The sequence below is a fragment of the Pleurodeles waltl genome, unplaced genomic scaffold (assembly GCF_031143425.1).
Source record: "Pleurodeles waltl isolate 20211129_DDA unplaced genomic scaffold, aPleWal1.hap1.20221129 scaffold_86, whole genome shotgun sequence".
Taxonomy (NCBI): domain Eukaryota; kingdom Metazoa; phylum Chordata; class Amphibia; order Caudata; family Salamandridae; genus Pleurodeles; species Pleurodeles waltl.
The window spans coordinates 1,510,767-1,534,962 of NW_027150400.1; the positions used below are offsets into that span (position 1 = coordinate 1,510,767).

At 48.9% G+C, this 24,196-nt stretch overlaps 7 non-coding genes across 7 annotated transcripts; all 7 read left to right on the forward strand.

Moving 5' to 3' along the window:
• The first annotated feature begins 3,002 nt into the window (after positions 1–3,002).
• On the forward strand, positions 3,003–3,074 carry TRNAE-CUC (transfer RNA glutamic acid (anticodon CUC)). The gene has a single exon. It is a non-coding gene; the product is annotated as a tRNA-Glu (tRNA).
• A 3,114-nt stretch (positions 3,075–6,188) lies between these two features.
• Positions 6,189–6,260, forward strand: TRNAE-CUC (transfer RNA glutamic acid (anticodon CUC)). The gene has a single exon. It is a non-coding gene; the product is annotated as a tRNA-Glu (tRNA).
• Positions 6,261–9,374: 3,114 nt separating this feature from the next.
• On the forward strand, positions 9,375–9,446 carry TRNAE-CUC (transfer RNA glutamic acid (anticodon CUC)). The gene has a single exon. It is a non-coding gene; the product is annotated as a tRNA-Glu (tRNA).
• A 3,104-nt stretch (positions 9,447–12,550) lies between these two features.
• Positions 12,551–12,622, forward strand: TRNAE-CUC (transfer RNA glutamic acid (anticodon CUC)). Its single transcript has one exon. It is a non-coding gene; the product is annotated as a tRNA-Glu (tRNA).
• A 3,114-nt stretch (positions 12,623–15,736) lies between these two features.
• Positions 15,737–15,808, forward strand: TRNAE-CUC (transfer RNA glutamic acid (anticodon CUC)). The gene has a single exon. It is a non-coding gene; the product is annotated as a tRNA-Glu (tRNA).
• A 3,114-nt stretch (positions 15,809–18,922) lies between these two features.
• TRNAE-CUC (transfer RNA glutamic acid (anticodon CUC)) lies at positions 18,923–18,994 on the forward strand. Its single transcript has one exon. It is a non-coding gene; the product is annotated as a tRNA-Glu (tRNA).
• Positions 18,995–22,097: 3,103 nt separating this feature from the next.
• Positions 22,098–22,169, forward strand: TRNAE-CUC (transfer RNA glutamic acid (anticodon CUC)). The gene has a single exon. It is a non-coding gene; the product is annotated as a tRNA-Glu (tRNA).
• Positions 22,170–24,196: the final 2,027 nt, after the last annotated feature.

Sequence of the window (24,196 nt, forward strand, 5' to 3'; positions counted from 1 at the left end):
TTCATTACCACTAGTTCTTCTTTAATTGACTTTTCTCACAATATCACACAGCTTTCTCACAGCTCTTTTTTTCACTCCAAATAACATCTGAAAGCACTCCATCTTGCTGTGATCAGCTGAGAGCTCCAGAGCTCCAGAGCTCTTGCTTGTCCACATAGTGACTGCAAGATGTCTCCAGGGGGCACATTTCCCTGCTGCACCAGGAATACCCTTTGTAAGTGTCAGCGCAGTGTGTATAAGATTGGGGTTGCCTCCTTTCTTAGAACCTGAATTTCACAGCTTTTCTCAATATTTTTACCAGCCTGGAATTAAACGTACAGACGAGGTAGTTCAAAAAACACAGCCAGGTGGCAGCCCTACTAAGGAGGAAGTCCTGCCCCAGGACAGCACAGACCAAACCTTCTGCCTTCTGGCTGGACTTAAAATGTCCCTTTAGCCCCTGCCCCATAAGGCCTCTGACGGCGGGCACCTGCCTCAGGTGACTTCGGTCAGAAGGCCACTCCTTACTTCAGGCGCCAGCTGTCCCTTCAGGAGCCTCAGGGGAGGATAGCCTTGGCCGTGCCACACGCTGACCTTGACGGCAAGCGCTCGCATGGATGTCACCTAGGGGTCACCAGGGGTCGCAAGGGGCAAGCCAGATGTCGCAGCGGGCCCCTCCCCCATATGGCCTCTGACAGCGGGCCCCTACCTCAGTTGGCGCCAGTCAGAACGCCACTCCTTCTTTAAGGTGGCAGCTGTCCCTTCAGGAGACCTCAGATAGGATAGCCTGGGCCGAGCCACACACTGACCTTGCTGACCTCGACAGTAGGCACTTACATGGATGTCATTTAGGGTTCTCCAGGGGTTGCATGGGGCAAGCCAGGAGTTGCAGCGGGTCCCTGCCCCATAAGGCCTCTGACAGTGGGCCCCTGCCTCAGGTGACTTCAGTCAGAAGGCCACTCCTTCATTAAGGGAGCAGCTGTCTCTCCCGGAGTCCTCAAATAGGAAAGCCTTGGCCACATCACACACTGACCTCAACGGCATGACAATTTCATGGCGATGCAAAACTGCCACTCAGGGCCGGGTTTAGGGAGGTGCGAGCAGTGCGGCCGCACCGGGTGCTGACCAGGATTGGAGTTGCTGACCTCGGGGGGCGCTGTGTTTAGCAATAACTTACGAAACTTGCGATTTAAAAGCTCATGCTGGAAAGTTCCTTGTGTGTCCAAACTACAGAAAGCAAATAAAATGCCAAGATACCTCTTGTGATTACCGTTCCTGCTAGGGAGAGAGTTGGTGGTTTTGTCCAGAGGCACCTTTGACTAGATATAAAATAGCGTAGAGGGTTCATGTGCCTGACGCAAAGAACAGAACCATATCTAATGTGGAGAGCTGTCTGGATAGTCAAGCAGCTATCCAGCTCTTTAAAACAAATCTAATCTATGTGAGAGGGGCTATGGATAGATGAGGGGCACATTTGGCAGGTGGCAGTGAGTGAATCCGAGTAGGTGGTGATGGAGTGAAGGGGGTTGGGGGGGTGCCAAAAAAGACTGTCTTCCAGCCACCAGGGCTACAGCCGGCCCTGCTGCTAGCAGGCAAAAATCTGGGCTCTCTCTGGCAGGAAGATTAATGAGAAGAGTTGTGTTGCCATTTTGATTGTTGCCTGAAATCTGTAAAGGGAAGGAACTCTGCAGCAGGTTGTATTAAATGTTAAGTTGAGACTAAGCAGAGCGCCCCCCCCCCCTGAGGTGGGTGCCCCCGTGCATGTGAGCGAGCAGTGCGAGTGCAACAGTTGCAGCATCCTTTAGCCAGCTCTGCCCCCCGTGTGGGTGGGAAGGAAGTGAGAAATGGAAAAACTCAGACGCTTGGCACAGAGAGGGCGGGTTTGACAGAAGAAGGAGCTGCTCAGCACACACAAAAATATCTCTTCCTACTTAGTATAGTGGAGAGTGTCCCTGCCTGGGACCTGGGAGACTGGGGTTCAATTCCCCAACTGGGAAACTGCCTCTTCTTTTAAAGGCTTAAACCTACATTTTCAGAGCACCATCAATCAATATTTACTTCAAATACCGTTTACAATCTCACACTCATACTACAGAGTACGCCCATTTTTCTTTCATCCACACACCTCCTCCAAATCGAAACATTTATTCATGCCATCAAGTACCTTTCAAAATCTAGCACCCACAATTTGGACCTAAGACTCTTTTTCACAACCATTTCTCCCTTTTCATTTAAACTTCCTGCCTACTTCCTTGAAAAAGGAAAGGTGGAATCAAGGATTTTTCATGAGATAAAAAGGAAAGTACTGCATGATAAAAAAAATGCATTTAAGCTATTTTGTTTTCTCACACTAAGTAAATGAAATGTTGGGGCACACTCTGAAGGAGGAATTGTTTTATAGGAAGGTGAAACCTTTTATCTTTAGATAAAGTGTGAAGTTGTATAATTTACAGACACACTGAGAAAGGAAAACAAGCAGTGACCCGGATGTGCCCACCCACTAATCTCATCAGAGCTTTTCTAGTTCCGATGTTCTTCCATGACTATCGACAGCAGGTCATGTGTTACACTGCATTGTGGGACTCGTAGTTCTATACACAGCATTGTAAAAGAGGAGTGCAGGTCCCAGCACCTTAAGTAAAAGCCTGCACATGTAGAGCTGGAGATGCCTGCGTTGACCTGGGAAAGCTAAGAGCTGCCCTCCTATCGGGGCTCTGAGAAGAAGCACTGATCGTCCCTTTAATTGTACTTCTGAATTTTCCTGCTAGTTAAGTGTGTAAGTGCTATTACTGCTGAAGGATGGGATGTCTTATGAGGGTGTGCTAGGTCTTGGAGAGCTGTAAAGTGTGAAGAGTTGTGAGTGCATTTGAGGTGCAGTCAATTTCTTTCTTCATGCTGTGCCTGAAAATGGTGAGTCCTTGCATGTCTGCTTTAATTTTCCTGTAATAGGAAATGGGATCCTGAGTAGCCTGCTGACCAGTTCTTGTTTCTATATTGGGTGGTGGTGGACAACCTGTGCCTGCTCCCTGGTGGTCTAGTGGTTAGGATTCGGCGCTCTCACCGCCGCGTCCCGGGTTCGATTCCCGGTCAGGGAACGCGAAGTTCCTTACACTTTTTACTTCTACACTTACATTTCTTATAGGAAACCTTGCATTTTACACTTTTCATGGATTCAAACACATTAGGAAACCTTTCAATTACAAATGCTTCATTACCACTAGTTCTTCTTTAATTGACTTTTCTCACAATATCACACAGCTTTCTCACAGCTCTTTTTTTCACTCCAAATAACATCTGAAAGCACTCCATCTTGCTGTGATCAGCTGAGAGCTCCAGAGCTCCAGAGCTCTTGCTTGTCCACATAGTGACTGCAAGATGTCTCCAGGGGGCACATTTCCCTGCTGCACCAGGAATACCCTTTGTAAGTGTCAGCGCAGTGTGTATAAGATTGGGGTTGCCTCCTTTCTTAGAACCTGAATTTCACAGCTTTTCTCAATATTTTTACCAGCCTGGAATTAAACGTACAGACGAGGTGGTTCAAAAAACACAGCCAGGTGGCAGCCCTACTAAAGAGGAAGTCCTGCCCCAGGACAGCACAGACCAAACCTTCTGCCTTCTGGCTGGACTTAAAATGTCCCTTTAGCCCCTGCCCCATAAGGCCTCTGACGGCGGGCACCTGCCTCAGGTGACTTCGATCAGAAGGCCACTCCTTACTTCAGGCGCCAGCTGTCCCTTCAGGAGCCTCAGGGGAGGATAGCCTTGGCCGTGCCACACGCTGACCTTGACGGCAAGCGCTCGCATGGATGTCACCTAGGGGTCACCAGGGGTCGCAAGGGGCAAGCCAGATGTCGCAGCGGGCCCCTCCCCCATATGGCCTCTGACAGCGGGCCCCTACCTCAGTTGGCGCCAGTCAGAACGCCACTCCTTCTTTAAGGTGGCAGCTGTCCCTTCAGGAGACCTCAGATAGGATAGCCTGGGCCGAGCCACACACTGACCTTGCTGACCTCGACAGTAGGCACTTACATGGATGTCATTTAGGGTTCTCCAGGGGTTGCATGGGGCAAGCCAGGAGTTGCAGCGGGTCCCTGCCCCATAAGGCCTCTGACAGTGGGCCCCTGCCTCAGGTGACTTCAGTCAGAAGGCCACTCCTTCATTAAGGGAGCAGCTGTCTCTCCCGGAGTCCTCAAATAGGAAAGCCTTGGCCACATCACACACTGACCTCAACGGCATGACAATTTCATGGCGATGCAAAACTGCCACTCAGGGCCGGGTTTAGGGAGGTGCGAGCAGTGCGGCCGCACCGGGTGCTGACCAGGATTGGAGTTGCTGACCTCGGGGGGCGCTGTGTTTAGCAATAACTTACGAAACTTGCGATTTAAAAGCTCATGCTGGAAAGTTCCTTGTGTGTCCAAACTACAGAAAGCAAATAAAATGCCAAGATACCTCTTGTGATTACCGTTCCTGCTAGGGAGAGAGTTGGTGGTTTTGTCCAGAGGCACCTTTGACTAGATATAAAATAGCGTAGAGGGTTCATGTGCCTGACGCAAAGAACAGAACCATATCTAATGTGGAGAGCTGTCTGGATAGTCAAGCAGCTATCCAGCTCTTTAAAACAAATCTAATCTATGTGAGAGGGGCTATGGATAGATGAGGGGCACATTTGGCAGGTGGCAGTGAGTGAATCCGAGTAGGTGGTGATGGAGTGAAGGGGGTTGGGGGGGTGCCAAAAAAGACTGTCTTCCAGCCACCAGGGCTACAGCCGGCCCTGCTGCTAGCAGGCAAAAATCTGGGCTCTCTCTGGCAGGAAGATTAATGAGAAGAGTTGTGTTGCCATTTTGATTGTTGCCTGAAATCTGTAAAGGGAAGGAACTCTGCAGCAGGTTGTATTAAATGTTAAGTTGAGACTAAGCAGAGCGCCCCCCCCCCCTGAGGTGGGTGCCCCCGTGCATGTGAGCGAGCAGTGCGAGTGCAACAGTTGCAGCATCCTTTAGCCAGCTCTGCCCCCCGTGTGGGTGGGAAGGAAGTGAGAAATGGAAAAACTCAGACGCTTGGCACAGAGAGGGCGGGTTTGACAGAAGAAGGAGCTGCTCAGCACACACAAAAATATCTCTTCCTACTTAGTATAGTGGAGAGTGTCCCTGCCTGGGACCTGGGAGACTGGGGTTCAATTCCCCAACTGGGAAACTGCCTCTTCTTTTAAAGGCTTAAACCTACATTTTCAGAGCACCATCAATCAATATTTACTTCAAATACCGTTTACAATCTCACACTCATACTACAGAGTACGCCCATTTTTCTTTCATCCACACACCTCCTCCAAATCGAAACATTTATTCATGCCATCAAGTACCTTTCAAAATCTAGCACCCACAATTTGGACCTAAGACTCTTTTTCACAACCATTTCTCCCTTTTCATTTAAACTTCCTGCCTACTTCCTTGAAAAAGGAAAGGTGGAATCAAGGATTTTTCATGAGATAAAAAGGAAAGTACTGCATGATAAAAAAAATGCATTTAAGCTATTTTGTTTTCTCACACTAAGTAAATGAAATGTTGGGGCACACTCTGAAGGAGGAATTGTTTTATAGGAAGGTGAAACCTTTTATCTTTAGATAAAGTGTGAAGTTGTATAATTTACAGACACACTGAGAAAGGAAAACAAGCAGTGACCCGGATGTGCCCACCCACTAATCTCATCAGAGCTTTTCTAGTTCCGATGTTCTTCCATGACTATCGACAGCAGGTCATGTGTTACACTGCATTGTGGGACTCGTAGTTCTATACACAGCATTGTAAAAGAGGAGTGCAGGTCCCAGCACCTTAAGTAAAAGCCTGCACATGTAGAGCTGGAGATGCCTGCGTTGACCTGGGAAAGCTAAGAGCTGCCCTCCTATCGGGGCTCTGAGAAGAAGCACTGATCGTCCCTTTAATTGTACTTCTGAATTTTCCTGCTAGTTAAGTGTGTAAGTGCTATTACTGCTGAAGGATGGGATGTCTTATGAGGGTGTGCTAGGTCTTGGAGAGCTGTAAAGTGTGAAGAGTTGTGAGTGCATTTGAGGTGCAGTCAATTTCTTTCTTCATGCTGTGCCTGAAAATGGTGAGTCCTTGCATGTCTGCTTTAATTTTCCTGTAATAGGAAATGGGATCCTGAGTAGCCTGCTGACCAGTTCTTGTTTCTATATTGGGTGGTGGTGGACAACCTGTGCCTGCTCCCTGGTGGTCTAGTGGTTAGGATTCGGCGCTCTCACCGCCGCGTCCCGGGTTCGATTCCCGGTCAGGGAACGCGAAGTTCCTTACACTTTTTACTTCTACACTTACATTTCTTATAGGAAACCTTGCATTTTACACTTTTCATGGATTCAAACACATTAGGAAACCTTTCAATTACAAATGCTTCATTACCACTAGTTCTTCTTTAATTGACTTTTCTCACAATATCACACAGCTTTCTCACAGCTCTTTTTTTCACTCCAAATAACATCTGAAAGCACTCCATCTTGCTGTGATCAGCTGAGAGCTCCAGAGCTCCAGAGCTCTTGCTTGTCCACATAGTGACTGCAAGATGTCTCCAGGGGGCACATTTCCCTGCTGCACCAGGAATACCCTTTGTAAGTGTCAGCGCAGTGTGTATAAGATTGGGGTTGCCTCCTTTCTTAGAACCTGAATTTCACAGCTTTTCTCAATATTTTTACCAGCCTGGAATTAAACGTACAGACGAGGTGGTTCAAAAAACACAGCCAGGTGGCAGCCCTACTAAAGAGGAAGTCCTGCCCCAGGACAGCACAGACCAAACCTTCTGCCTTCTGGCTGGACTTAAAATGTCCCTTTAGCCCCTGCCCCATAAGGCCTCTGACGGCGGGCACCTGCCTCAGGTGACTTCGGTCAGAAGGCCACTCCTTACTTCAGGCGCCAGCTGTCCCTTCAGGAGCCTCAGGGGAGGATAGCCTTGGCCGTGCCACACGCTGACCTTGACGGCAAGCGCTCGCATGGATGTCACCTAGGGGTCACCAGGGGTCGCAAGGGGCAAGCCAGATGTCGCAGCGGGCCCCTCCCCCATATGGCCTCTGACAGCGGGCCCCTACCTCAGTTGGCGCCAGTCAGAACGCCACTCCTTCTTTAAGGTGGCAGCTGTCCCTTCAGGAGACCTCAGATAGGATAGCCTGGGCCGAGCCACACACTGACCTTGCTGACCTCGACAGTAGGCACTTACATGGATGTCATTTAGGGTTCTCCAGGGGTTGCATGGGGCAAGCCAGGAGTTGCAGCGGGTCCCTGCCCCATAAGGCCTCTGACAGTGGGCCCCTGCCTCAGGTGACTTCAGTCAGAAGGCCACTCCTTCATTAAGGGAGCAGCTGTCTCTCCCGGAGTCCTCAAATAGGAAAGCCTTGGCCACATCACACACTGACCTCAACGGCATGACAATTTCATGGCGATGCAAAACTGCCACTCAGGGCCGGGTTTAGGGAGGTGCGAGCAGTGCGGCCGCACCGGGTGCTGACCAGGATTGGAGTTGCTGACCTCGGGGGGCGCTGTGTTTAGCAATAACTTACGAAACTTGCGATTTAAAAGCTCATGCTGGAAAGTTCCTTGTGTGTCCAAACTACAGAAAGCAAATAAAATGCCAAGATACCTCTTGTGATTACCGTTCCTGCTAGGGAGAGAGTTGGTGGTTTTGTCCAGAGGCACCTTTGACTAGATATAAAATAGCGTAGAGGGTTCATGTGCCTGACGCAAAGAACAGAACCATATCTAATGTGGAGAGCTGTCTGGATAGTCAAGCAGCTATCCAGCTCTTTAAAACAAATCTAATCTATGTGAGAGGGGCTATGGATAGATGAGGGGCACATTTGGCAGGTGGCAGTGAGTGAATCCGAGTAGGTGGTGATGGAGTGAAGGGGGTTGGGGGGGTGCCAAAAAAGACTGTCTTCCAGCCACCAGGGCTACAGCCGGCCCTGCTGCTAGCAGGCAAAAATCTGGGCTCTCTCTGGCAGGAAGATTAATGAGAAGAGTTGTGTTGCCATTTTGATTGTTGCCTGAAATCTGTAAAGGGAAGGAACTCTGCAGCAGGTTGTATTAAATGTTAAGTTGAGACTAAGCAGAGCGCCCCCCCCCCCTGAGGTGGGTGCCCCCGTGCATGTGAGCGAGCAGTGCGAGTGCAACAGTTGCAGCATCCTTTAGCCAGCTCTGCCCCCCGTGTGGGTGGGAAGGAAGTGAGAAATGGAAAAACTCAGACGCTTGGCACAGAGAGGGCGGGTTTGACAGAAGAAGGAGCTGCTCAGCACACACAAAAATATCTCTTCCTACTTAGTATAGTGGAGAGTGGCCCTGCCTGGGACCTGGGAGACTGGGGTTCAATTCCCCAACTGGGAAACTGCCTCTTCTTTTAAAGGCTTAAACCTACATTTTCAGAGCACCATCAATCAATATTTACTTCAAATACCGTTTACAATCTCACACTCATACTACAGAGTACGCCCATTTTTCTTTCATCCACACACCTCCTCCAAATCGAAACATTTATTCATGCCATCAAGTACCTTTCAAAATCTAGCACCCACAATTTGGACCTAAGACTCTTTTTCACAACCATTTCTCCCTTTTCATTTAAACTTCCTGCCTACTTCCTTGAAAAAGGAAAGGTGGAATCAAGGATTTTTCATGAGATAAAAAGGAAAGTACTGCATGATAAAAAAAATGCATTTAAGCTATTTTGTTTTCTCACACTAAGTAAATGAAATGTTGGGGCACACTCTGAAGGAGGAATTGTTTTATAGGAAGGTGAAACCTTTTATCTTTAGATAAAGTGTGAAGTTGTATAATTTACAGACACACTGAGAAAGGAAAACAAGCAGTGACCCGGATGTGCCCACCCACTAATCTCATCAGAGCTTTTCTAGTTCCGAGGTTCTTCCATGACTATCGACAGCAGGTCATGTGTTACACTGCATTGTGGGACTCGTAGTTCTATACACAGCATTGTAAAAGAGGAGTGCAGGTCCCAGCACCTTAAGTAAAAGCCTGCACATGTAGAGCTGGAGATGCCTGCGTTGACCTGGGAAAGCTAAGAGCTGCCCTCCTATCGGGGCTCTGAGAAGAAGCACTGATCGTCCCTTTAATTGTACTTCTGAATTTTCCTGCTAGTTAAGTGTGTAAGTGCTATTACTGCTGAAGGATGGGATGTCTTATGAGGGTGTGCTAGGTCTTGGAGAGCTGTAAAGTGTGAAGAGTTGTGAGTGCATTTGAGGTGCAGTCAATTTCTTTCTTCATGCTGTGCCTGAAAATGGTGTGTCCTTGCATGTCTGCTTTAATTTTCCTGTAATAGGAAATGGGATCCTGAGTAGCCTGCTGACCAGTTCTTGTTTCTATATTGGGTGGTGGTGGACGACCTGTGCCTGCTCCCTGGTGGTCTAGTGGTTAGGATTCGGCGCTCTCACCGCCGCGGCCCGGGTTCGATTCCCGGTCAGGGAACTCGAAGTTCCTTACACTTTTTACTTCTACACTTACATTTCTTATAGGAAACCTTTCATTTTACACTTTTCATGGATTCAAACACATTAGGAAACCTTTCAATTACAAATGCTTCATTACCACTAGTTCTTCTTTAATTGACTTTTCTCACAATATCACACAGCTTTCTCACAGCTCTTTTTTTCACTCCAAATAACATCTGAAAGCACTCCATCTTGCTGTGATCAGCTGAGAGCTCCAGAGCTCTTGCTTGTCCACATAGTGACTGCAAGATGTCTCCAGGGGGCACATTTCCCTGCTGCACCAGGAATACCCTTTGTAAGTGTCAGCGCAGTGTGTATAAGATTGGGGTTGCCTCCTTTCTTAGAACCTGAATTTCACAGCTTTTCTCAATATTTTTACCAGCCTGGAATTAAACGTACAGACGAGGTGGTTCAAAAAACACAGCCAGGTGGCAGCCCTACTAAGGAGGAAGTCCTGCCCCAGGACAGCACAGACCAAACCTTCTGCCTTCTGGCTGGACTTAAAATGTCCCTTTAGCCCCTGCCCCATAAGGCCTCTGACGGCGGGCACCTGCCTCAGGTGACTTCGGTCAGAAGGCCACTCCTTACTTCAGGCGCCAGCTGTCCCTTCAGGAGCCTCAGGGGAGGATAGCCTTGGCCGCGCCACACGCTAACCTTCACGGCAAGCGCTCGCATGGATGTCACCTAGGGGTCACCAGGGGTCGCAAGGGGCAAGCCAGATGTCGCAGCGGGCCCCTCCCCCATATGGCCTCTGACAGCGGGCCCCTACCTCAGTTGGCGCCAGTCAGAACGCCACTCCTTCTTTAAGGTGGCAGCTGTCCCTTCAGGAGACCTCAGATAGGATAGCCTGGGCGAGCCACACACTGACCTTGCTGACCTCGACAGTAGGCACTTACATGGATGTCATTTAGGGTTCTCCAGGGGTTGCATGGGGCAAGCCAGGAGTTGCAGCGGGTCCCTGCCCCATAAGGCCTCTGACAGTGGGCCCCTGCCTCAGGTGACTTCAGTCAGAAGGCCACTCCTTCATTAAGGGAGCAGCTGTCTCTCCCGGAGTCCTCAAATAGGATAGCCTTGGCCACGTCACACACTGACCTCAACGGCATGACAATTTCATGGCGATGCAAAACTGCCACTCAGGGCCGTGTTTAGGGATGTGCGAGCAGTGCGGCCGCACCGGGTGCTGACCAGGATTGGAGTTGCTGACCTCGGGGGGCGCTGTGTTTAGCAATAACTTACGAAACTTGCGATTTAAAAGCTCATGCTGGAAAGTTCCTTGTGTGTCCAAACTACAGAAAGCAAATAAAATGCCAAGATACCTCTTGTGATTACCGTTCCTGCTAGGGAGAGAGTTGGTGGTTTTGTCCAGAGGCAGCTTTGACTAGATATAAAATAGCGTAGAGGGTTCATGTGCCTGACGCAAAGAACAGAACCATATCTAATGTGGACAGCTGTCTGGATAGTCAAGCAGCTATCCAGCTCTTTAAAACAAATCTAATCTATGTGAGAGGGGCTATGGATAGATGAGGGGCACATTTGGCGGGTGGCAGTGAGTGAATCCGAGTAGGTGGTGATGGAGTGAAGGGGGTTGGGGGGTGCCAAAAAAGACTGTCTTCCAGCCACCAGGGCTACAGCCGGCCCTGCTGCTAGCAGGCAAAAATCTGAGCTCTCTCTGGCAGGAAGATTAATGAGAAGAGTTGTGTTGCCATTTTGATTGTTGCCTGAAATCTGTAAAGGGAAGGAACTCTGCAGCAGGTTGTATTAAATGTTAAGTTGAGACTAAGCAGAGCGCCCCCCCCCCTGAGGTGGGTGCCCCCGTGCATGTGAGCGAGCAGTGCGAGTGCAACAGTTGCAGCATCCTTAAGCCAGCTCTGCCCCCCCGTGTGGCTGGGAAGGAAGTGAGAAATGGAAAAACTCAGACGCTTGGCACAGAGAGGGCGGGTTTGACAGAAGAAGGAGCTGCTCAGCACACACAAAAATATCTCTTCCTACTTAGTATAGTGGAGAGTGGCCCTGCCTGGGACCTGGGAGACTGGGGTTCAATTCCCCAACTGGGAAACTGCCTCTTCTTTTAAAGGCTTAAACCTACATTTTCAGAGCACCATCAATCAATATTTACTTCAAATACCGTTTACAATCTCACACTCATACTACAGAGTACGCCCATTTTTCTTTCATCCACACACCTCCTCCAAATCGAAACATTTATTCATGCCATCAAGTACCTTTCAAAATCTAGCACCCACAATTTGGACCTAAGACTCTTTTTCACAACCATTTCTCCCTTTTCATTTAAACTTCCTGCCTACTTCCTTGAAAAAGGAAAGGTGGAATCAAGGATTTTTCATGAGATAAAAAGGAAAGTACTGCATGATAAAAAAAATGCATTTAAGCTATTTTGTTTTCTCACACTAAGTAAATGAAATGTTGGGGCACACTCTGAAGGAGGAATTGTTTTATAGGAAGGTGAAACCTTTTATCTTTAGATAAAGTGTAAAGTTGTATAATTTACAGACACACTGAGAAAGGAAAACAAGCAGTGACCCGGACGTGCCCACCCACTAATCTCATCAGAGCTTTTCTAGTTCCGAGGTTCTTCCATGACTATCGACAGCAGGTCATGTGTTACACTGCATTGTGGGACTCGTAGTTCTATACACAGCATTGTAAAAGAGGAGTGCAGGTCCCAGCACCTTAAGTAAAAGCCTGCTCATGTAGAGCTGGAGATGCCTGCGTTGACCTGGGAAAGCTAAGAGCTGCCCTCCTATCGGGGCTCTGAGAAGAAGCACTGATCGTCCCTTTAATTGTACTTCTGAATTTTCCTGCTAGTTAAGTGTGTAAGTGCTATTACTGCTGAAGGATGGGATGTCTTATGAGGGTGTGCTAGGTCGTGGAGAGCTGTAAAGTGTGAAGAGTTGTGAGTGCATTTGAGGTGCAGTCAATTTCTTTCTTCATGCTGTGCCTGAAAATGGTGTGTCCTTGCATGTCTGCTTTAATTTTCCTGTAATAGGAAATGGGATCCTGAGTAGCCTGCTGACCAGTTCTTGTTTCTATATTGGGTGGTGGTGGACGACCTGTGCCTGCTCCCTGGTGGTCTAGTGGTTAGGATTCGGCGCTCTCACCGCCGCGGCCCGGGTTCTATTCCCGGTCAGGGAACGCGAAGTTCCTTACACTTTTTACTTCTACACTTACATTTCTTATAGGAAACCTTTCATTTTACACTTTTCATGGATTCAAACACATTAGGAAACCTTTCAATTACAAATGCTTCATTACCACTAGTTCTTCTTTAATTGACTTTTCTCACAATATCACACAGCTTTCTCACAGCTCTTTTTTTCACTCCAAATAACATCTGAAAGCACTCCATCTTGCTGTGATCAGCTGAGAGCTCCAGAGCTCCAGAGCTCTTGCTTGTCCACATAGTGACTGCAAGATGTCTCCAGGGGGCACATTTCCCTGCTGCACCAGGAATACCCTTTGTAAGTGTCAGCGCAGTGTGTATAAGATTGGGGTTGCCTCCTTTCTTAGAACCTGAATTTCACAGCTTTTCTCAATATTTTTACCAGCCTGGAATTAAACGTACAGACGAGGTAGTTCAAAAAACACAGCCAGGTGGCAGCCCTACTAAGGAGGAAGTCCTGCCCCAGGACAGCACAGACCAAACCTTCTGCCTTCTGGCTGGACTTAAAATGTCCCTTTAGCCCCTGCCCCATAAGGCCTCTGACGGCGGGCACCTGCCTCAGGTGACTTCGGTCAGAAGGCCACTCCTTACTTCAGGCGCCAGCTGTCCCTTCAGGAGCCTCAGGGGAGGATAGCCTTGGCCGTGCCACACGCTGACCTTGACGGCAAGCGCTCGCATGGATGTCACCTAGGGGTCACCAGGGGTCGCAAGGGGCAAGCCAGATGTCGCAGCGGGCCCCTCCCCCATATGGCCTCTGACAGCGGGCCCCTACCTCAGTTGGCGCCAGTCAGAACGCCACTCCTTCTTTAAGGTGGCAGCTGTCCCTTCAGGAGACCTCAGATAGGATAGCCTGGGCCGAGCCACACACTGACCTTGCTGACCTCGACAGTAGGCACTTACATGGATGTCATTTAGGGTTCTCCAGGGGTTGCATGGGGCAAGCCAGGAGTTGCAGCGGGTCCCTGCCCCATAAGGCCTCTGACAGTGGGCCCCTGCCTCAGGTGACTTCAGTCAGAAGGCCACTCCTTCATTAAGGGAGCAGCTGTCTCTCCCGGAGTCCTCAAATAGGAAAGCCTTGGCCACATCACACACTGACCTCAACGGCATGACAATTTCATGGCGATGCAAAACTGCCACTCAGGGCCGGGTTTAGGGAGGTGCGAGCAGTGCGGCCGCACCGGGTGCTGACCAGGATTGGAGTTGCTGACCTCGGGGGGCGCTGTGTTTAGCAATAACTTACGAAACTTGCGATTTAAAAGCTCATGCTGGAAAGTTCCTTGTGTGTCCAAACTACAGAAAGCAAATAAAATGCCAAGATACCTCTTGTGATTACCGTTCCTGCTAGGGAGAGAGTTGGTGGTTTTGTCCAGAGGCACCTTTGACTAGATATAAAATAGCGTAGAGGGTTCATGTGCCTGACGCAAAGAACAGAACCATATCTAATGTGGAGAGCTGTCTGGATAGTCAAGCAGCTATCCAGCTCTTTAAAACAAATCTAATCTATGTGAGAGGGGCTATGGATAGATGAGGGGCACATTTGGCAGGTGGCAGTGAGTGAATCCGAGTAGGTGGTGATGGAGTGAAGGGGGTTGGGGGGGTGCCAAAAAAGACTGTCTTCCAGCCACCAGGGCTACAGCCGGCCCTGCTGCTAGCAGGCAAAAATCTGGGCTCTCTCTGGCAGGAAGATTAATGAGAAGAGTTGTGTTGCCATTTTGATTGTTGCCTGAAATCTGTAAAGGGAAGGAACTCTGCAGCAGGTTGTATTAAATGTTAAGTTGAGACTAAGCAGAGCGCCCCCCCCCCCTGAGGTGGGTGCCCCCGTGCATGTGAGCGAGCAGTGCGAGTGCAACAGTTGCAGCATCCTTTAGCCAGCTCTGCCCCCCGTGTGGGTGGGAAGGAAGTGAGAAATGGAAAAACTCAGACGCTTGGCACAGAGAGGGCGGGTTTGACAGAAGAAGGAGCTGCTCAGCACACACAAAAATATCTCTTCCTACTTAGTATAGTGGAGAGTGTCCCTGCCTGGGACCTGGGAGACTGGGGTTCAATTCCCCAACTGGGAAACTGCCTCTTCTTTTAAAGGCTTAAACCTACATTTTCAGAGCACCATCAATCAATATTTACTTCAAATACCGTTTACAATCTCACACTCATACTACAGAGTACGCCCATTTTTCTTTCATCCACACACCTCCTCCAAATCGAAACATTTATTCATGCCATCAAGTACCTTTCAAAATCTAGCACCCACAATTTGGACCTAAGACTCTTTTTCACAACCATTTCTCCCTTTTCATTTAAACTTCCTGCCTACTTCCTTGAAAAAGGAAAGGTGGAATCAAGGATTTTTCATGAGATAAAAAGGAAAGTACTGCATGATAAAAAAAATGCATTTAAGCTATTTTGTTTTCTCACACTAAGTAAATGAAATGTTGGGGCACACTCTGAAGGAGGAATTGTTTTATAGGAAGGTGAAACCTTTTATCTTTAGATAAAGTGTGAAGTTGTATAATTTACAGACACACTGAGAAAGGAAAACAAGCAGTGACCCGGATGTGCCCACCCACTAATCTCATCAGAGCTTTTCTAGTTCCGATGTTCTTCCATGACTATCGACAGCAGGTCATGTGTTACACTGCATTGTGGGACTCGTAGTTCTATACACAGCATTGTAAAAGAGGAGTGCAGGTCCCAGCACCTTAAGTAAAAGCCTGCACATGTAGAGCTGGAGATGCCTGCGTTGACCTGGGAAAGCTAAGAGCTGCCCTCCTATCGGGGCTCTGAGAAGAAGCACTGATCGTCCCTTTAATTGTACTTCTGAATTTTCCTGCTAGTTAAGTGTGTAAGTGCTATTACTGCTGAAGGATGGGATGTCTTATGAGGGTGTGCTAGGTCTTGGAGAGCTGTAAAGTGTGAAGAGTTGTGAGTGCATTTGAGGTGCAGTCAATTTCTTTCTTCATGCTGTGCCTGAAAATGGTGAGTCCTTGCATGTCTGCTTTAATTTTCCTGTAATAGGAAATGGGATCCTGAGTAGCCTGCTGACCAGTTCTTGTTTCTATATTGGGTGGTGGTGGACAACCTGTGCCTGCTCCCTGGTGGTCTAGTGGTTAGGATTCGGCGCTCTCACCGCCGCGTCCCGGGTTCGATTCCCGGTCAGGGAACGCGAAGTTCCTTACACTTTTTACTTCTACACTTACATTTCTTATAGGAAACCTTGCATTTTACACTTTTCATGGATTCAAACACATTAGGAAACCTTTCAATTACAAATGCTTCATTACCACTAGTTCTTCTTTAATTGACTTTTCTCACAATATCACACAGCTTTCTCACAGCTCTTTTTTTCACTCCAAATAACATCTGAAAGCACTCCATCTTGCTGTGATCAGCTGAGAGCTCCAGAGCTCCAGAGCTCTTGCTTGTCCACATAGTGACTGCAAGATGTCTCCAGGGGGCACATTTCCCTGCTGCACCAGGAATACCCTTTGTAAGTGTCAGCGCAGTGTGTATAAGATTGGGGTTGCCTCCTTTCTTAGAACCTGAATTTCACAGCTTTTCTCAATATTTTTACCAGCCTGGAATTAAACGTACAGACGAGGTGGTTCAAAAAACACAGCCAGGTGGCAGCCCTACTAAAGAGGAAGTCCTGCCCCAGGACAGCACAGACCAAACCTTCTGCCTTCTGGCTGGACTTAAAATGTCCCTTTAGCCCCTGCCCCATAAGGCCTCTGACGGCGGGCACCTGCCTCAGGTGACTTCGGTCAGAAGGCCACTCCTTACTTCAGGCGCCAGCTGTCCCTTCAGGAGCCTCAGGGGAGGATAGCCTTGGCCGTGCCACACGCTGACCTTGACGGCAAGCGCTCGCATGGATGTCACCTAGGGGTCACCAGGGGTCGCAAGGGGCAAGCCAGATGTCGCAGCGGGCCCCTCCCCCATATGGCCTCTGACAGCGGGCCCCTACCTCAGTTGGCGCCAGTCAGAACGCCACTCCTTCTTTAAGGTGGCAGCTGTCCCTTCAGGAGACCTCAGATAGGATAGCCTGGGCCGAGCCACACACTGACCTTGCTGACCTCGACAGTAGGCACTTACATGGATGTCATTTAGGGTTCTCCAGGGGTTGCATGGGGCAAGCCAGGAGTTGCAGCGGGTCCCTGCCCCATAAGGCCTCTGACAGTGGGCCCCTGCCTCAGGTGACTTCAGTCAGAAGGCCACTCCTTCATTAAGGGAGCAGCTGTCTCTCCCGGAGTCCTCAAATAGGAAAGCCTTGGCCACATCACACACTGACCTCAACGGCATGACAATTTCATGGCGATGCAAAACTGCCACTCAGGGCCGGGTTTAGGGAGGTGCGAGCAGTGCGGCCGCACCGGGTGCTGACCAGGATTGGAGTTGCTGACCTCGGGGGGCGCTGTGTTTAGCAATAACTTACGAAACTTGCGATTTAAAAGCTCATGCTGGAAAGTTCCTTGTGTGTCCAAACTACAGAAAGCAAATAAAATGCCAAGATACCTCTTGTGATTACCGTTCCTGCTAGGGAGAGAGTTGGTGGTTTTGTCCAGAGGCACCTTTGACTAGATATAAAATAGCGTAGAGGGTTCATGTGCCTGACGCAAAGAACAGAACCATATCTAATGTGGAGAGCTGTCTGGATAGTCAAGCAGCTATCCAGCTCTTTAAAACAAATCTAATCTATGTGAGAGGGGCTATGGATAGATGAGGGGCACATTTGGCAGGTGGCAGTGAGTGAATCCGAGTAGGTGGTGATGGAGTGAAGGGGGTTGGGGGGGTGCCAAAAAAGACTGTCTTCCAGCCACCAGGGCTACAGCCGGCCCTGCTGCTAGCAGGCAAAAATCTGGGCTCTCTCTGGCAGGAAGATTAATGAGAAGAGTTGTGTTGCCATTTTGATTGTTGCCTGAAATCTGTAAAGGGAAGGAACTCTGCAGCAGGTTGTATTAAATGTTAAGTTGAGACTAAGCAGAGCGCCCCCCCCCCCTGAGGTGGGTGCCCCCGTGCATGTGAGCGAGCAGTGCGAGTGCAACAGTTGCAGCATCCTTTAGCCAGCTCTGCCCCCCGTGTGGGTGGGAAGGAAGTGAGAAATGGAAAAACTCAGACGCTTGGCACAGAGAGGGCGGGTTTGACAGAAGAAGGAGCTGCTCAGCACACACAAAAATATCTCTTCCTACTTAGTATAGTGGAGAGTGGCCCTGCCTGGGACCTGGGAGACTGGGGTTCAATTCCCCAACTGGGAAACTGCCTCTTCTTTTAAAGGCTTAAACCTACATTTTCAGAGCACCATCAATCAATATTTACTTCAAATACCGTTTACAATCTCACACTCATACTACAGAGTACGCCCATTTTTCTTTCATCCACACACCTCCTCCAAATCGAAACATTTATTCATGCCATCAAGTACCTTTCAAAATCTAGCACCCACAATTTGGACCTAAGACTCTTTTTCACAACCATTTCTCCCTTTTCATTTAAACTTCCTGCCTACTTCCTTGAAAAAGGAAAGGTGGAATCAAGGATTTTTCATGAGATAAAAAGGAAAGTACTGCATGATAAAAAAAATGCATTTAAGCTATTTTGTTTTCTCACACTAAGTAAATGAAATGTTGGGGCACACTCTGAAGGAGGAATTGTTTTATAGGAAGGTGAAACCTTTTATCTTTAGATAAAGTGTGAAGTTGTATAATTTACAGACACACTGAGAAAGGAAAACAAGCAGTGACCCGGATGTGCCCACCCACTAATCTCATCAGAGCTTTTCTAGTTCCGAGGTTCTTCCATGACTATCGACAGCAGGTCATGTGTTACACTGCATTGTGGGACTCGTAGTTCTATACACAGCATTGTAAAAGAGGAGTGCAGGTCCCAGCACCTTAAGTAAAAGCCTGCACATGTAGAGCTGGAGATGCCTGCGTTGACCTGGGAAAGCTAAGAGCTGCCCTCCTATCGGGGCTCTGAGAAGAAGCACTGATCGTCCCTTTAATTGTACTTCTGAATTTTCCTGCTAGTTAAGTGTGTAAGTGCTATTACTGCTGAAGGATGGGATGTCTTATGAGGGTGTGCTAGGTCTTGGAGAGCTGTAAAGTGTGAAGAGTTGTGAGTGCATTTGAGGTGCAGTCAATTTCTTTCTTCATGCTGTGCCTGAAAATGGTGTGTCCTTGCATGTCTGCTTTAATTTTCCTGTAATAGGAAATGGGATCCTGAGTAGCCTGCTGACCAGTTCTTGTTTCTATATTGGGTGGTGGTGGACGACCTGTGCCTGCTCCCTGGTGGTCTAGTGGTTAGGATTCGGCGCTCTCACCGCCGCGGCCCGGGTTCGATTCCCGGTCAGGGAACTCGAAGTTCCTTACACTTTTTACTTCTACACTTACATTTCTTATAGGAAACCTTTCATTTTACACTTTTCATGGATTCAAACACATTAGGAAACCTTTCAATTACAAATGCTTCATTACCACTAGTTCTTCTTTAATTGACTTTTCTCACAATATCACACAGCTTTCTCACAGCTCTTTTTTTCACTCCAAATAACATCTGAAAGCACTCCATCTTGCTGTGATCAGCTGAGAGCTCCAGAGCTCTTGCTTGTCCACATAGTGACTGCAAGATGTCTCCAGGGGGCACATTTCCCTGCTGCACCAGGAATACCCTTTGTAAGTGTCAGCGCAGTGTGTATAAGATTGGGGTTGCCTCCTTTCTTAGAACCTGAATTTCACAGCTTTTCTCAATATTTTTACCAGCCTGGAATTAAACGTACAGACGAGGTGGTTCAAAAAACACAGCCAGGTGGCAGCCCTACTAAGGAGGAAGTCCTGCCCCAGGACAGCACAGACCAAACCTTCTGCCTTCTGGCTGGACTTAAAATGTCCCTTTAGCCCCTGCCCCATAAGGCCTCTGACGGCGGGCACCTGCCTCAGGTGACTTCGGTCAGAAGGCCACTCCTTACTTCAGGCGCCAGCTGTCCCTTCAGGAGCCTCAGGGGAGGATAGCCTTGGCCGCGCCACACGCTAACCTTCACGGCAAGCGCTCGCATGGATGTCACCTAGGGGTCACCAGGGGTCGCAAGGGGCAAGCCAGATGTCGCAGCGGGCCCCTCCCCCATATGGCCTCTGACAGCGGGCCCCTACCTCAGTTGGCGCCAGTCAGAACGCCACTCCTTCTTTAAGGTGGCAGCTGTCCCTTCAGGAGACCTCAGATAGGATAGCCTGGGCGAGCCACACACTGACCTTGCTGACCTCGACAGTAGGCACTTACATGGATGTCATTTAGGGTTCTCCAGGGGTTGCATGGGGCAAGCCAGGAGTTGCAGCGGGTCCCTGCCCCATAAGGCCTCTGACAGTGGGCCCCTGCCTCAGGTGACTTCAGTCAGAAGGCCACTCCTTCATTAAGGGAGCAGCTGTCTCTCCCGGAGTCCTCAAATAGGATAGCCTTGGCCACGTCACACACTGACCTCAACGGCATGACAATTTCATGGCGATGCAAAACTGCCACTCAGGGCCGTGTTTAGGGATGTGCGAGCAGTGCGGCCGCACCGGGTGCTGACCAGGATTGGAGTTGCTGACCTCGGGGGGCGCTGTGTTTAGCAATAACTTACGAAACTTGCGATTTAAAAGCTCATGCTGGAAAGTTCCTTGTGTGTCCAAACTACAGAAAGCAAATAAAATGCCAAGATACCTCTTGTGATTACCGTTCCTGCTAGGGAGAGAGTTGGTGGTTTTGTCCAGAGGCAGCTTTGACTAGATATAAAATAGCGTAGAGGGTTCATGTGCCTGACGCAAAGAACAGAACCATATCTAATGTGGAGAGCTGTCTGGATAGTCAAGCAGCTATCCAGCTCTTTAAAACAAATCTAATCTATGTGAGAGGGGCTATGGATAGATGAGGGGCACATTTGGCGGGTGGCAGTGAGTGAATCCGAGTAGGTGGTGATGGAGTGAAGGGGGTTGGGGGGTGCCAAAAAAGACTGTCTTCCAGCCACCAGGGCTACAGCCGGCCCTGCTGCTAGCAGGCAAAAATCTGAGCTCTCTCTGGCAGGAAGATTAATGAGAAGAGTTGTGTTGCCATTTTGATTGTTGCCTGAAATCTGTAAAGGGAAGGAACTCTGCAGCAGGTTGTATTAAATGTTAAGTTGAGACTAAGCAGAGCGCCCCCCCCCTGAGGTGGGTGCCCCCGTGCATGTGAGCGAGCAGTGCGAGTGCAACAGTTGCAGCATCCTTAAGCCAGCTCTGCCCCCCCGTGTGGCTGGGAAGGAAGTGAGAAATGGAAAAACTCAGACGCTTGGCACAGAGAGGGCGGGTTGGACAGAAGAAGGAGCTGCTCAGCACGCACAAAAATATCTCTTCCTACTTAGTATAGTGGAGAGTGTCCCTGCCTGGGACCTGGGAGACTTGGGTTCAATTCCCCAACTGGGAAACTGCCTCTTCTTTTAAAGGGTTAAACCTACATTTTCAGAGCACCAGCAATCAATATTTACTTCAAATACCGTTTACAATCTCACACTCATACTACAGAGTACGCCCATTTTTCTTTCATCCACACACCTCCTCCAAATCGAAACATTTATTCATGCCATCAAGTACCTTTCAAAATCTAGCACCCACAATTTGGACCTAAGACTCTTTTTCACAACCATTTCTCCCTTTTCATTTAAACTTCCTGCCTACTTCCTTGAAAAAGGAAAGGTGGAATCAAGGATTTTTCATGAGATAAAAAGGAAAGTACTGCATGATAAAAAAAATGCATTTAAGCTATTTTGTTTTCTCACACTAAGTAAATGAAATGTTGGGGCACACTCTGAAGGAGGAATTGTTTTAGAGGAAGGTGAAACCTTTTATCTTTAGATAAAGTGTAAAGTTGTATAATTTACAGACACACTGAGAAAGGAAAACAAGCAGTGACCCGGACGTGCCCACCCACTAATCTCATCAGAGCTTTTCTAGTTCCGAGGTTCTTCCATGACTATCGACAGCAGGTCATGTGTTACACTGCATTGTGGCACTCGTAGTTCTATACACAGCATTGTAAAAGAGGAGTGCAGGTCCCAGCACCTTAAGTAAAAGCCTGCACATGTAGAGCTGGAGATGCCTGCGTTGACCTGGGAAAGCTAAGAGCTGCCCTCCTATCGGGGCTCTGAGAAGAAGCACTGATCGTCCCTTTAATTGTACTTCTGAATTTTCCTGCTAGTTAAGTGTGTAAGTGCTATTACTGCTGAAGGATGGGATGTCTTATGAGGGTGTGCTAGGTCTTGGAGAGCTGTAAAGTGTGAAGAGTTGTGAGTGCATTTGAGGTGCAGTCAATTTCTTTCTTCATGCTGTGCCTGAAAATGGTGTGTCCTTGCATGTCTGCTTTAATTTTCCTGTAATAGGAAATGGGATCCTGAGTAGCCTGCTGACCAGTTCTTGTTTCTATATTGGGTGGTGGTGGATGACCTGTGCCTGCTCCCTGGTGGTCTAGTGGTTAGGATTCGGCGCTCTCACCGCCGCGGCCCGGGTTCGATTCCCGGTCAGGGAACTCGAAGTTCCTTACACTTTTTACTTCTACACTTACATTTCTTATAGGAAACCTTTCATTTTACACTTTTCATGGATTCAAACACATTAGGAAACCTTTCAATTACAAATGCTTCATTACCACTAGTTCTTCTTTAATTGACTTTTCTCACAATATCACACAGCTTTCTCACAGCTCTTTTTTTCACTCCAAATAACATCTGAAAGCACTCCATCTTGCTGTGATCAGCTGAGAGCTCCAGAGCTCTTGCTTGTCCACATAGTGACTGCAAGATGTCTCCAGGGGGCACATTTCCCTGCTGCACCAGGAATACCCTTTGTAAGTGTCAGCGCAGTGTGTATAAGATTGGGGTTGCCTCCTTTCTTAGAACCTGAATTTCACAGCTTTTCTCAATATTTTTACCAGCCTGGAATTAAACGTACAGACGAGGTAGTTCAAAAAACACAGCCAGGTGGCAGCCCTACTAAGGAGGAAGTCCTGCCCCAGGACAGCACAGACCAAACCTTCTGCCTTCTGGCTGGACTTAAAATGTCCCTTTAGCCCCTGCCCCATAAGGCCTCTGACGGCGGGCACCTGCCTCAGGTGACTTCGGTCAGAAGGCCACTCCTTACTTCAGGCGCCAGCTGTCCCTTCAGGAGCCTCAGGGGAGGATAGCCTTGGCCGGGCCACACGCTGACCTTGACGGCAAGCGCTCGCATGGATGTCACCTAGGGGTCACCAGGGGTCGCAAGGGGCAAGCCAGATGTCGCAGCGGGCCCCTCCCCCATATGGCCTCTGACAGCGGGCCCCTTCCTCAGTTGGCGCCAGTCAGAACGCCACTCCTTCTTTAAGGTGGCAGCTGTCCCTTCAGGAGACCTCAGATAGGATAGCCTGGGCCGAGCCACACACTGACCTTGCTGACCTCGACAGTAGGCACTTACATGGATGTCATTTAGGGTTCTCCAGGGGTTGCATGGGGCAAGCCAGGAGTTGCAGCGGGTCCCTGCCCCATAAGGCCTCTGACAGTGGGCCCCTGCCTCAGGTGACTTCAGTCAGAAGGCCACTCCTTCATTAAGGGAGCAGCTGTCTCTCCCGGAGTCCTCAAATAGGATAGCCTTGGCCACGTCACACACTGACCTCAACGGCATGACAATTTCATGGCGATGCAAAACTGCCACTCAGGGCCGGGTTTAGGGAGGTGCGAGCAGTGCGGCCGCACCGGGTGCTGACCAGGATTGGAGTTGCTGACCTCGGGGGGCGCTGTGTTTAGCAATAACTTACGAAACTTGCGATTTAAAAGCTCATGCTGGAAAGTTCCTTGTGTGTCCAAACTACAGAAAGCAAATAAAATGCCAAGATACCTCTTGTGATTACCGTTCCTGCTAGGGAGAGAGTTGGTGGTTTTGTCCAGAGGCAGCTTTGACTAGATATAAAATAGCGTAGAGGGTTCATGTGCCTGACGCAAAGAACAGAACCATATCTAATGTGGAGAGCTGTCTGGATAGTCAAGCAGCTATCCAGCTCTTTAAAACAAATCTAATCTATGTGAGAGGGGCTATGGATAGATGAGGGGCACATTTGGCGGGTGGCAGTGAGTGAATCCGAGTAGGTGGTGATGGAGTGAAGGGGGTTGGGGGGTGCCAAAAAAGACTGTCTTCCAGCCACCAGGGCTACAGCCGGCCCTGCTGCTAGCAGGCAAAAATCTGAGCTCTCTCTGGCAGGAAGATTAATGAGAAGAGTTGTGTTGCCATTTTGATTGTTGCCTGAAATCTGTAAAGGGAAGGAACTCTGCAGCAGGTTGTATTAAATGTTAAGTTGAGACTAAGCAGAGCGCCCCCCCCCCCCCCCCTGAGGTGGGTGCCCCCGTGCATGTGAGCGAGCAGTGCGAGTGCAACAGTTGCAGCATCCTTTAGCCAGCTCTGCCCCCCGTGTGGGTGGGAAGGAAGTGAGAAATGGAAAAACTCAGACGCTTGGCACAGAGAGGGCGGGTTTGACAGAAGAAGGAGCTGCTCAGCACACACAAAAATATCTCTTCCTACTTAGTATAG